This window comes from Dendrobates tinctorius, unplaced genomic scaffold, assembly GCF_039654945.1.
Source record: "Dendrobates tinctorius isolate UK_male_01 unplaced genomic scaffold, ASM3965494v1 ptg000001l, whole genome shotgun sequence".
Lineage (NCBI taxonomy): Eukaryota > Metazoa > Chordata > Amphibia > Anura > Dendrobatidae > Dendrobates > Dendrobates tinctorius.
Genome location: NW_027361669.1, coordinates 1,603,225 through 1,617,926, shown reverse-complemented (window position 1 = coordinate 1,617,926; position 14,702 = coordinate 1,603,225). Strand labels below are relative to the sequence as shown.

Sequence of the window (14,702 nt, the reverse complement as noted above, 5' to 3'; positions counted from 1 at the left end):
GTATCGCTGTAATCGCACTGACCCGGAGAATAAAGTCACCTAATCACTTAGGGTACCGTTACACATAGCGACGCACCAACGATCCCGACAACGATATGATCTGGCAAAGATCGTTGGTGTGTCGCTAGTAAGCAGTCATACAGGCCAATCTCCTTAACGACGCATCAATGATCAGCGATGATACTAACGACCTCGGCGATTATTGGGACCTTGTCACACAGTGTCTATTGTGACGATTCAGACCTTGAATAGGCGTGCTTCAGCGCAACCTTTTCCACGCCCCTCCGCACCGATTGGTGGCCACACCTGCGCTCTCATTATCTTATTGGGCGATGTATTTTACAACACCCCTCTGCTCCGATTGGCGGCCACTCCTGCGACCACATCATAAAATCGAACTTATTTGCGCGCCCATCAATTGCACCGGAGCGCTGAGCGTTTTTGCGCTCTCGTTGATTTCACCTTGTTTTTGCTTGCCTCAGCGACACAATCAGAGACGCTACTGCGTTTTTTTCCCCTTGTTCTTCAGGATTTTTTCTCTGTCTTTCAAGGTAAGCATTGTTTGCTGCATTTACATTTAATGGACATATATCTATTATATTTAATCATAAATTGATTCACCTTTTTGTTATGTTTTTGCTTAGGCATTGGTCACCCATTTTAGTTTTCCTGCCGTGCCCGCCACCGCCATTTTAGGTTCTTGGCCTACGTTTACATTTATGGGCCATCTTTTCATTTTATATAATAATAATTTGCTTCTCCTCTTTATATCTGCTTTTGCATTGGCATGGTCACCCATTTTAGTTTTCCTGCCGCGCCCGGCACCGCCATTTTAGGTTCTTGACAGCGTTTACATTTATGGGCCATCTTTTCATTTTATATCATAATAATTTGCTTCTTTTTTTTCTGCGTTTGCACTGGCATGGTCACCCATTTTAGTTTTCCTGCCGCGCCCACCACCGCCATTTTAGGTTCTTGGCAGCATTTACATTTTCCTGCCGTGCCCGCCACCGACATTTGAGGTTCTCGGCAGCGTTTACATTTATGGGCCATCTTTTCATTTTATATAACAATAATTCGATAACCCTTTTTTCCTTTTTTTTTTTCAGATGTCGCCCGACAGGCAAGAATTCATTCGTGAATTCATTGAGAAGTATCGCTCCCTGCCGTGTCTGTGGAAAATTAAATCTGCAGACTACAGCAACAGGATTAAAAAAAGGGAGGCCTATGAGCAGCTTATCGACTTGTACAAAATTAACAACCCAACTGAGACAGTGGACGAGGCTGTCGTGAAAAAAAAAATACAAGGCCTCCGCACCGTCTACAAGAAAGAATTAAACAAGGTCGAAAAAACGACAAAATCTGGTGCTGGTACTGAAGATGTGTATGTACCAAAGCTGTGGTACTATGATTTAATGTCGTTCACGAGAGACCAGGAGGTACCAAGAAGGATGGTAGCGATGTTGGCCGAAGAAACTGAGATCCAGTCTGAATCACCCGTAGGAAATGTAAGTACCTTATTTTCTTCCCTCAAAATAGCATTGTAATGTGGTATGTACATGGCTAGGTAAAATAGAAAATAGTAACTCTGGTTTTACATGATTACTTTTGCAGATTATAAAAGTTAACCATTCGTGTACAGATAAGAATACTCCTTAAGTTTTTTTGGCCCACTCATCTTTCCAGTACCGTTGTATGCCACTTCATATCCTATAGTACTAGTTCCAACCGCACATTTGTTTCCAGTGCACGTGTATGCTTGTGACTGCTGTTCATGATATCCTATGCAAACGCATTACTGTATTTGGATGTTGTAGTATGATTTACAATAGCTTGACTTCTTTGTTTTAATGTTCCTTTTTTATGTTTATGCAGGTGCCTGATGATGCCTTGTCTACAACTTCAGCCAGTCACGACATCGACTGCACGCCTATCGTCATGGAGGAGGATACCAACGAACCTGCCCCTTCAGCATTACCTCGGCGACTACACTCTTCAGCGCGCAAAAGAAAGGCCCCCACCTCTGATACACCGGAATTCTTACAACTTGCAAAAAAAGTACTTACAATGCAGCAAACCCAACCGGTAATCACCGGTATTGCCCATTATGTAAATGAAAAAATAAGAACACTTGAAGAAACTCAACGTGTTCACGCAGAAAGAATTATTCTTGATGCTTTAAGCAAAGCTGCAACGGGGAAATTCTGTGACACGTCTGCCCTCGTCGACAGACAGCCAACACCGTTTAACTCCTTGGCACAGACACAGGAGAGTGCAATGTGGAGGGGGATAGACACTACGCAAAATCAGAATCTTGGGCCCCCGCAAAATTTCTATTTCACTCCACCGAGGCAACGGTTTAATGACTCAGACCCATATTTCCATCAGCTGTGATTCTTGTGTTGTTTTCTTTACTTAATCATTTGTTTGTACAAATATTGTGTTAATTTTATGTTTACCATATTGCTTACTGTAATAAAAATGTTATTTTGATTTTAAATTGTGGTCTACTTTAATAAATTATCCATACACTTTTTTGGCTGTCCTACAAATCATGGGTAATGGGATGGGTTCACGGCTGGTGAGGACCGCCATCAGGACGGTAATCTAGGACTAGATGCCCAGATATAATGGGTGTGTTTTATTTTTTAGTTTATTATTTCTTTTAATGTGTTGCTACAATGTCTATTTTAATCCCTTCCTGACATCTGATGGCGGTTCAAAGTACTCACCGCACATCTAGCTAATTTCCTTTGGGGGGTGTAGTTGACAAAATGGGCTAACTTGTGGGTATTTTCTACAGTTTAGGCACATCAGGCGCTCTCCAAACACAACATGACAGCCGCAGACACTTCCATCAAAGGCTGCATTCCAAAACGTCATTACGTTATAACCACACATGTAGATGAGTGCCTTGGGGGGTAAAGTTACCAAAATGGTGTCATCTGTGATGTGGGTACCGTATGAACATGCTGACCAGTGGGGTTAAAGGGGTAAAGGTGTTTGCGTATGGTTTTATTTAATTGTTTTATTTGTATTTTTTTTAAGAAGTAGACACTGGAGCGGGTGTTAAGTTTAACTCCAAATTTTTTATTAAATATTTTAATATATAAAAAATGTCTATATTTTTTTTTCAAAACATCGTCAACCATTTAACATAGTAACAAAAGATTATTGCCTGCAGCCCTGTTGGAGGTTAGCCATGAACCTTTCCAGCATCACTCCGTGTTGATGCGTAGCTGCATTAATGGCTGCAATCATCCGCCGCTGCGAGGCCACCAGGTCCTGTAATAAGGTGTGGATTTCTGTTGACGGAATAGTAGAAGTTAGCCAGGCTTATTCTGTTGCAGCATCTAACAACAGGTACATGTTTGTTGTTTAACCGTAAGGTTTTGGGGCTCCCCTGCTTCTTCTTCTGAGTAGCTTAAAGCCCACCAGGATCCTGTGGCAGCACCGGCTATGAAAACACACAATAATTAATATTACACAACAGGCCATCATCCTTTTAAGACCAAACTATCAGTTCCAACTAGTATGGAGCTTATATTTTGAGCTGTAATTACCGGAAGACGAGCCTGCAACAGTGTCACGGAGTGATGCTGGGGAGAAACCAATATCTGGTGATGACACAGAAGACCCCACATTTGGAGGCGGGTTAACAACGGGAGATGGGGCTGCAGCGTTTGAAGGTGTACCACCTGGAGATGGTGGTGCAGATGGTGGTGCTGCAGGTTGTGCTGGCGGAGATGGTGGAGCAGCTGTGGTGCTGCAGGTGGTGCTAGTGGTGATGGTGGAGCAGCTGGAGAGGGTGGTCCTAGGGATAGGAAAACCATTTTATTGATATAAGTAGGTATTACGTTTTTGAATAGTCATATTGTATGAGGGACTGATGTACATGTGTCTTGAGAGCTCTGAACCACCAAGGGCTTAATAGAACTTTATTACATACTATTTTATGTTTTAGACTCAACAAAAATGTAATATTTTGTATGGCATTCAGTTTTCTGTATTTGTGAATATCCAACGTCATTCCTCGCGTTGGCACGATTACAGCGCTACGGGATTTATATCCTTTTTATATGTATAGGTTTTGACACTATAAAATAATTTTTTTTTGGCCATAAAATTTTTAAATAAACGTATGCCTCGACGATGCATTTTGAGAACTATAATTTTCCCCTATTCCGTCCAACAGAGTCAGGTGTTGGCTTCTTTGTAGCAGGACGAGCTGACATTGTTATTGTTAGCATTTTCAGTGACATGTTATGTTCTTTAATTGCCTGGAATTGTCTTTTTAATGTTTTATTAACATTTTACATAATACTTTTGGAAAATTTATTCTATTTTCACTTGCACTTTCGGTTTCATACATAACAATGGTCCAGCATTGGAATGCATTATATCTATGCAGAAAGCTGGTGAGACCATGCTGCACGTTTAGACGCTGAGACTGTTCCAAGGCAGCCCATGCACAGTCTATTTACCCAAATTTAAAAAATTAAAAAAAGTGTACCAAAAAAAAAAACCCTACATAACAGATTGTCTCAAAAACACTCACCACGACGCCGTTCATTTTGTTGGCGAATGCTGGCAATCTGATCACTAGACCTGTATCGCAGGTCCGCTATTTTCTTCCGGATTTGGGTCGTGGACCTTTCAATCCCAAATCGGCGGAATAGGCCCCTTTGTATTTTGCACAGCACTGCCTTTTTGTGCCACATAGGATGGGCAGTGTGTTGTTCACATGCGTAGTCACGTGCATCCATCTCACTAATGAGGTAAGTGCACCTTTACATCCCCCATGGTGTAGCACGCCTGGACACCATGTTTTCTCAGCAATGTGCGCGATGCCACATTAACGACGCCCACCTGTGCGTCGTGACGTCATCACGCTCTGCAGGCGTCGGTGGAGACGCAGCTGCGTCCTATAATACAAGCGGTGACACAAATGCGTCTCTACACGGGCATCATGATGTCACAACTAGTGTTGAGCGATACCATCCGATATACAGAAATATCGGATCGGATTGGATCGGCCCGATACCCAAAAAGTATCGGGTATCGCCGATTCCGATACCGGAATTCCCATTCAAGTCAATGGGACAGAAATATTGGAATTAAAAAAAACCCTTTCTTTCCTTGTACATCCAATTCGGGAGGGGGGAAGAGTGTGGGTGGTGCGTGGGAGGTCACTGTACGTGTCTCTGTGTGCGGGCGGGGTCTGTGCGGGCCTGCCGGGGGTCTGTGCGGACTACCGGGGGTCTGTACGGGCCTGCGGGGAGGTCTGTGCGGACTGCCGGGGGTCTGTGCGGGCCTGCCGGGGGTCTGTATGGGCCTGCCAGGGGTCTGTGCCGGCTGCCGGGGATCTGTGAGGGCCTGCCGGGGATCTGTGAGGGCCTGCCGGGGGTCTGTGCCGGCTGCCGGGGGTCTGTGCAGACTGTCGGGGGTCTGCGTGGGCCTGCAGGGGGTTGTGTGTGTGTGCAGGCATCATCCGATGGGACTACAAGTCCCATTGGGCTATGCCTGCTACAATGACAGTGATTGACACATTAGCCAATGATGGGACAGTAGTAGTCCCATCATCCGGCTAATGTGTTGAATGTAAAAAAAAAAGCAAAAAAACATACATACAACATTCATACTACATACATACTACGTATATACAACATTCATACAACATACATACTACATGCATACTTCATATATACTGCATTCATTCAACATTCATACATACTACATACTACATGCATACTTCATGTATACTACATTCATACAACATACATACATACTACATACTTCATATATACTACATTCATACAACATACATACATACATACTACATACTTACAACATTCATACATACTACATACATACTTCATATATACTACATTCATACAACATACATACATACTTCATATATACTACATTCACACAGCAATGTCAAAAGTGAGACTAGGGACTATTTTTTTACAGTGGCAGAGGAATACAGTGCGGAAGGATACCTACCTCCCGTCATTGGATTCCTGGAGCCCACTAGAGAGTGGTCGCATCAGCTGATGCTGCTGTTCTCCACGGGAAATCGGCGTGGGACCCTCGTGGATGTCTGCGGATCAGGGAGTATATCGCTTGGTTCTTATTTTCTAATTTTTTTCATAGATGACACTGGCTTCGGGGAGCAAAGTGACAAGTGATGGTGAGCATGTACTCTATGTTATATGTACTGTATGTCTATATGTATGTATTGTATGAATGTATGAATGTATTGTATGCAGTATGTATGTAGTATGTATGTAATATGTAGTATGTATGTATGTTGTATGTCTGTAGCATGTTGTATGTATGTAGTATTTATGTAGTATGTATGTATGTTGTATGAATGTAGTATATATGTAGTATGTATGTATTGCATGAATGTATGAATGCATTGTATGTAGTATGTATGTTGTATGTAGTATGTATGTAGTATGTATGCTGTATGTCTGTAGCATGTTGTATGTATGTAGTAAGTATGTAGTATGTATGTATGCTGTATGAATGTAGAATATGTGTATGTAGTATGTATGTTGTATGAATGTAGTATATATGTAGTATGCATGTAGTATGTATGCATGTTGTATATATGTAGTATGTATGTATTGTATGAATGGATGAATGTATTGTATGTAGTATGTATGTTGTATGTAGTATGTATGTAGTATGTATGTAGTATGTCTGTAGCATGTTGTAAGTATGTAGTATGTATGTATGTTGTATGAATGTAGTATATATGTAGTATGTATGTTGTATGAATCTAGCATGTATGTAGTATATATGTATGTTGTATGAATGTAGTATGTATGTAGTATGTATGTATGTTGTATGAATGTAGTATATATGTAGTATGTATGTAGTATGAATGTTGTATGTATGTAGTATGTATGTTTTTTTTTTTTTACATTCAACACATTAGCCAGATGATGGGACTACTACTGTCCCATCATTGGCTAATGTGTCAATCACTGTCATTGTAGCAGGCATAGCCCGATGGGACTTGTAGTCCCATCGGACGATGCCTGCACACACACACAACCCCCGGCAGGCCCGCACAGACCCCCGGCAGTCTGCACAGACCCCCGGCAGCCGACACAGACCCCCGGCAGGCCCGCACAGACCCCCGGCTGTCCGCACAAACCCCCGGCAGGCCCGTACAGACCCCCGGCAGGCCCGCACAGACACCCGGCAGTCAGCAGAGACCACCGGCAGCCGGCACAGACCCCCCTCAGGCCCATACAGACCCCCAGCAGCCCGCACAGACCCCCGACAGCCGGTACAGACCCCCGGCATGCCCGTACAGACCCCCGGCAGGCCCGCACAGACCGCGCATCATGATGCGCACAGACCGCGCATCATGATGACATCATTTCAGCAGCCAATCACAGCCACAACAGTGGCTCACTGCATTATGGGGACTTCCGATTCTGGTATTGAAAAAATATCGGTACTCGGTATCGGAATTCCGATACAGCAAATATCGGCCGATACCCGATATTTGCAGTATTGGAATGCTCAACACTAGTCACAACGCATTAGTGGACGTCGTTAAAGTGGCATGGTGCACATTGCTGAGAAAACATGGCATCCAGGCGTGCAGCACTATGTGGGGATGTAGAGGTGCGCTGTCTTAACCCCTTTTCTCCCCAAGGGTGGTTTGCACGCTCATGACCAGGCCAATTGTTACAATTCTGACCACATCTTTACTTTACATCAGCACAATGTTAGAACCAAAATTTTTTTTTGGTTAGGAAGTTATAAAGTTGACCACCGATTTGTCATTTTTGCAACACCATTTATTTATTTAGGTACCATATCACATTTGAAGCCACTTTGAGGAGTCTATATGATTTAAAAAAAAAAGTGACACCATTCTAAAATCTGCATCCCTAGAGGTGCTCAAAACCACATTCAACAACTTTATTAACCCTTCAGGTGCTTCTCTATTATTTTTTGATTATTTTTAAAAAAAAGAACATTCCCCTTTCTTTTTTTACCAAAGTAAAACACTGCAGGTCCACTTTTTTATTTTACAAAGAGTAAATTGGACAGCAAAAGTTATTATGCAATTTGTCCTGAGTACACTGATATCTGATATGTGGGGGGGGGGAGTTTTCTGTGGTACAAGAAGACGTTGTCAGTGGTACCATGGAGATTTATATGCGTCTTTTTGATCGCGCGTTATTGCACTTTTTGTTCGGCGGTACTATGATAAATCATTATTTTTAGCTTTGTTTTTTATTTTAAGTTTTTAAGAGATTTGCAAAAGGGGTTAACTAATGGGACAGTGTAATAGGGCTGGTCGTTATGCACGCTGCGATACCAAATATGTGTACTTTTACTTTTTTTTTTATGCCCAAAAAAAAGATTTCATAAGGGATTTTATTTTTTTTAACATAATTTTTTCCTTTTTTTTTAACTTTATTACATTGTCCCACTCGTTGAGCCATGGACAGACCTTAACATCTATGTGGACGCCATACGTAAGCGCATAGCGGATCGCTATGACGCTGCCAAGTAACACCACCAGGCATATTAAAATATAGACATCACTCCCCTTTCCCCATCACGCCCTTGTGTGTGAAAGAACCATAAAGCATTTGTAAAGTGAAACATAGCTTTTATTTTATTTAATTTAACACAATAACAACAAATTACAACAAATAACAGAATAACAACTAATGAGCATAAAACAATCTATAACAGTGATCTGTAGGCCACTAGATCTGATGCTGCCAAGGTACAGTACCAGGTCCGTTAAAATATGCACAGTATTTGTCTCTGCAGGCCTTGGCATCATCCCTTGTTCTGCTGTATATGACAGGTTGCAGTCCAGCAATTGCGGGATCATTTTCCCGCCAGTCGCTGAGCACCACTTCACTGTTTGTTTGGTCAGCTGAGTCGACAAAGCCTGGCGGACTGTACGCAATAGCACCGCACCGCCGAAGGAAATTGTGAAGAATGCAACATACCAACACCACAGAGTCTATAGATTCTAGCTTCAGGTTTATAGGTGTGTGGAACACTCTGAAGCGGTTGGCCATGATGCCAAAGGCATTTTCGACAACACGTCATGCCCGTGACAACTGGTAGTTAAAAATTCTTCTTTCTTCCGTCAGACTTTTTTGTGGGTATGGTTTGACAAGATTGGCATGCAGGGGGAAGGCTTCATCGCCCACAAAAACAAAATTTAGGTTGCCTCTAGTGTCAATGTTGGGAGGCAAGTGCAGGTCACTGTTAGTCAATCGGTCACCAAAAATTATGTGCTCCAGAACGCCACCATCCGAAACCCTGCCGTTCATGCCAACATCAACATTAATAAACTCATAATTGGTGTTAACAAGGGCCATCAGGATTATGCTGAAATAGCCCTTGTAATAGTTGTAATAATACGATCCGCTGTTAGGTGGTTGCGTGATCCATACATGTTTGCCATCCAAAGCCCCACCACAATTAGGGAACTGCCAAATGAGCTCAAATTCCGAAGATATTTTTTGCCACTCAGTCTCCGTTTTCGGAAACGGCATGTAGCTCCGTAGACTTTGTACTATTGCCTTGCATGTCTCTGGGATTAAACTGCTGAGCAAAGACCTCGAAACTGCAGCCGAAAATTGCAAGTCCTGCAGAGAGCGTCCGGTGGCAAGATATCGCAGTGTGACTGCCAATCTTTCGTCTGCCAGGACAGCTGCACGCATCACTGTGTCCTTACGTTCAATAAGTGGCTTTACTGTTGTGAGTTCATTTTCCCCTTCACTACTGAGGCCCGAGGAACTCCCTCTTCTGGTGAAGAAAGGTAGTGAGCCTGATTGTCAAACACCTGGGGCTGATGATGATGACTGGCTGAGTGCAGTTAATGTCTGGATATAAGGCTGCCGACGCCCTTCTGGCCTGCGGGTGATTTCTCTGTGGACTTCTAGGAAACCAGTCTGATTCCTGCTCATCTAAAGCTAAGATTTATGCTTTGCCTTTTTGCATTAGTGTTTTGTTTTCCTTGCTTTTCTGGATTCTGCCATTCCCTGCTGGGGTGAGCTGAATGTCCTTTTGCCTGTTGCTCTGTCTTCAGAATATTCCTGAGTACTGACATAGCTTTTTTGAAGCCTAGCATCTTCAGGGCCTTTTTTACTGTCAGTTGGTTGGCTCTTATTTTCATAGGGTTTTTCACAGATTGCAGACAGCAGCCTTCCTGTCCTTTCCTATCTAAGCTAGCATGGACCCCATCTTTGCTCAGTCTTTCTGTCTGTGTTTTGTTCTTTCTTCTTGCTTCACCGTCATTATATGTGGGGGGCTGCCTTTTGCTTTGGGGTCTGCTCTGGGGCAGTTTAGATTTCCCTTTCTGTCTTTAGGCTATGTAGTCCTCCGGCTGTGATCGAGGGGCCTAGGGCATCGTAGGAGCCCCCCACGGCTACTGCTAGTTGTGTTGATAGGTTCAGGGGTCTGCAATCCGATAGCTGCCAACTTCTCTGGTTTTCTGGACTTAGCTAGCATTTCTATTTTTGCCTCCTACGGTGACTCAATCATAACAGAATCACCCGCCATACCGCAGATTCTAGGGTACTCAATAGCAGGAAAGAATTGTATAAAAAAAAAAAAAAAAAAGAAGTGTATATTTTTTCCTCTACATCTCTGAGGCCGTAGGGGGAATTTTTTTTTCTCTCAATGGAGATAAAGCAATTGTCTGATCGTGTGGAGCAGCTCGCTGCGGAAGTGCGGGGAATTTCCGCCTACCTTGCTCATTCACATGCTGCTGAACCAAAGATTCCTACACCTGATGTATTTTTTGGGGATCGGTCTAAATTTTTGAATTTCAAAAATAATTGTAAATTATTTTTTGCCTTGAAGCCTAACTCGTCAGGGAGCTCCACGCAGCAGGTTAAAATTGTCATCTCTTTGCTGCGTGGCGATCCCCAGGATTGGGCGTTTTCTTTGAAACCAGATGATCCTATTCTGACTAATGTGAACGCATTTTTTCAGGCCTTGGGGTTGTTGTATGACGAACCTAATGCCATTGATCAGGCTGAAAAGACCCTGCTGGCATTGAACCAGGGTCGTGATTCTGCAGAATTGTACTGTCAAAAATTCCGAAAGTGGGCAGTACTTACTACCTGGAATGATAATGCCTTGGCTGCTCTCTTTCGGAAGGGGTTGTCAGAAGCCATAAAAGATACTATGGTGGGATTTCCTGTTCCCTCTGGTCTTGACGATTCTATGTCTTTAGCCATTCAGGTTGATCGGCGTTTACGCGAACGCAGAGCTGCACGAGAGGTGTTGCCACCTGTTGAACAGATGTCTGAACCTATGCAATGTGATAGAGTTTTTTCCAGAGAGCAGCGTCAGGAGTTCAGAAGGCGTAATAAGTTGTGTTTTTTCTGTGGAGATGCCTCGCATATTATTTCTGTCTGTCCTAAACGCGAGAAACGCTTTGCACACACGTTTTCTGTTGGTGGTGTTCAACCTAAGTTTCTTCTGGCTATTACTCTGATCTGCTCCCTGTCCACATTTTCCGCCAAGGCTTTTGTGGATTCGGGAGCAGCTCTAAACCTAATGGAGTTGGATTTTGCTAAACGTTGTGGATTTCCGATGACACCTCTGCAGACGCCTATCCCTTTGAGGGGGATTGATGCTACTCCTTTGGCTAAAAATAAACCTCGGTTTTGGACCCAGGTGGTAATGCAGGTCGCCCCAGACCATCAAGAAAATTGCAGGTTTTTGGTGTTACATAATCTGCATGATACCATTGTTCTGGGGTTTCCCTGATTACAAATTCATAATCCAGTTTTTGATTGGAAATCTGTGTCTGTGGTGAGTTGGGGTTGTCGGTGTGCCTTTAGTGAGGCTCCAGTGTTTTCCACCTCTCATCAGTCGCATGATGTTCCTGATTATTTGGCGGACTTTTATGATGTATTTAGTGAGAATGAGTCTGCATCTCTGCCTCCTCATAGGAGTTATGACTGTGCTATTGAACTGAGCCCGGGGTGTAAATTTCCCAAGGGTCGGCTCTTCAATTTATCTGTACCCGAGCACGAGGCTATGCGATCCTATATTAAGGAGGCATTGGAGAAGGGTCATATTAGACCATCCTCGTCACCCTTAGGTGCCGGGTTTTTTTTTGTAGCCAAAAAGGATGGATCATTAAGACCTTGTATTGATTATCGTGCTCTCAACAAAATTACTGTTAAATATCAGTATCCGTTACCCCTGATTTCTGATCTATTCTCCAGAGTTAAAGGTGCTTGCTGGTTTACCAAGCTTGACCTTAGGGGGCGTATAATCTTATTCGCATTAAGCATGGGGATGAATGGAAGACGGTGTTTAATACTCCGGAGGGACATTTTGAGTACCTGGTGATGCCTTTTGGGCTCACTAATGCCCCTTCTGTCTTCCAGTGCTTCATGAACGATATTTTCTGAGATTTTGTCGATAAATTTTTGATTATCTATCTGGATGATATTTTGATCTTCTCCAAGGATTGGGATTCTCATGTGGAACATATTCGGACTGTGTTCCGGATCTTGAGGGAGAATTCCCTGTATGTCAAAGGATCTAAATGCCTTTTTGGAGTACAGAGGATATCTTTTTTGGGATTTATTTTGTCCCCGTCAACTATTGAAATGGACCCGGCCAAGGTACAGGCCATTTACGATTGGGTTCAGGCCACTTCTTTGAAGGCCCTCCAGAAGTTTTTGGGTTTTGCTAATTTTTATCGGAAATTTATAGCAAAATTTTCTAGTATTGCCAAGCCATTGACTGCTTTGACTAAGAAGGGTGCTGATGTGTTAAATTGGTCTCCGGAGGCTGTTTCTTCCTTTCAGGAGCTGAAGCGAAGATTCACCTCCGCCCCGGTTTTGCGGCAACCTGATGTCTCACTTCCGTTCCAGGTAGAGGTGGATGCTTCTGAGATTGGTGCAGGAGCTGTTTTGTCCCAAAAGGATCCTGTAACATCTAAAATGAATCCCTGTGCTTTCTTTTCCCGAAAGTTCTCTCCATCTGAACGTAACTATGATGTGGGGAATCGGGAACTGTTAGCCATGAAATGGGCATTTGAGGAGTGGAGACATTGGTTGGAGGGAGCTAAGCATTAAGTCGTGGTCCTCACTGACCACAAGAATTTGATTTACCTTGAGTCGGCTAAGCGCTTGAACCCTAGACAGGCTAGGTGGGCCTTGTTTTTTACACGTTTTGATTTTGTGGTTTCTTTTCTTCCTGGAACTAAGAATGTCAAGGCTGACGCCCTCTCTAGGAGCTTCTTTGCTGATTCTCCTGTGGTGACCAAGCCTGCTACCATCTTAGGCGAAGGGGTAGTTCTTTCTGCCATCTCGCCCGATTTGAGACGTGCTCTGGAAGAGTTCCAGGAGGACAAACCTGAGCGTTGTCCCAGTGGAAAGTTGTATGTTCCTGACCAGTGGAAGAAGAGAGTGATGTCTGAAGTTCATTGCTCTGCTTTGGCTGGTCATCCAGGTATTTTTGGTACTAGAAATCTGGTGAGTTGGTCTTTTTGGTGGCCCTCCTTGTCTCGTGATGTCAGGAATTTTGTGCAGTCCTGTGGGACGTGCTCCCGGTCTAAATCGTGTTCTCGCTCTAGTGGGTTGTTGATGCCTTTGCCTGTCCCCAAGAGGCCATGGACCCATATTTCAATGGATTTCATCTCTGATATGCCTGTCTCTCAAAGGATGACTGTTATTTGGGTGATTTGTGATAGGTTCTCTAAGATGGTTCATCTTGTACCACTCCCTAAGATGCCGTCTTCCTCTGAATTGGTGCCCCTGTTTTTACAACAGGTGGTTCGCTTGCACGGGATTCCTGAGAACATTGTATCTGACAGAGGAGTCCAGTTTGTGTCTAGATTTTGGAGAACTTTCTGTTCCAAGCTGGGAATTCAGTTGTCCTTTTCCTCTGCTTTTCACCCTCAGACCAATGGGCAGACAGAGAGAACAAACCAGACCTTGGAGTCATATTTGAGATGTTTTATTTCTGCTGATCAGGATGATTGGGTTTCATTTTTGCCCTTGGCCGAATTTGCTTTAAATAATAGAGCTAGTTCTGCCACTTTGATGTCTCCTTTTTTTTGTAACTTTGGGTTTCATCCTCGATTTTCTTCAGGGCAGGTGGAGCCCTCTGCCTGCCCAGGGGTTGACACTGTGGTGGAGAGAATGCACCAGATCTGGGACCAAGTGGTGGATAAGTTATCTCTTTCCCAGGAAAAGGCCCAGCGGTTTTCCAACCGACATAGGACCATTGGTCCCCAATTTAAGGTTGGTGATATGGTGTGGTTATCATCAAAAAATATTGCTATGAAGGTGGCTTCTCCTAAGTTTAAGCCTAGATTTATTGGACCTTACAAGATTTTGGAGATTATTAATCCAGTCTCTTTTCGTTTGGCTCGTCCTGTCACATTTAAAATCCATAATGTGTTCCATAAATCTTTGTTGAAGAGGTTTGTTGAACCTGTTGTTCCGGGGGTTGCACCTCCAGACCCTGTATTGGTTGAAGGTAACATGGAATATGAGGTACAGAAAGTACTGGATTCCCGTCTGGCTAGACGGAGACTCCAGTATTTGGTTAAGTGGAAGGGTTATGGTCAGGAGGATAATTCCTGGGTCTCTGCCTCTGATATTTATGCCAAAAGATTGGTGCGTGCCTTTCATCGGGCTCACCCTGATCGCCCTGGTGGCATG

General features: G+C 43.5%; 1 protein-coding gene across 1 annotated transcript in view; it reads right to left on the bottom strand.

The window, feature by feature from the left end:
• The window catches only part of FGF1 (fibroblast growth factor 1), a 598,188-nt gene that overhangs the window by 14,183 nt on the left and 569,303 nt on the right, over positions 1–14,702 (bottom strand). The window lies entirely within an intron of this gene.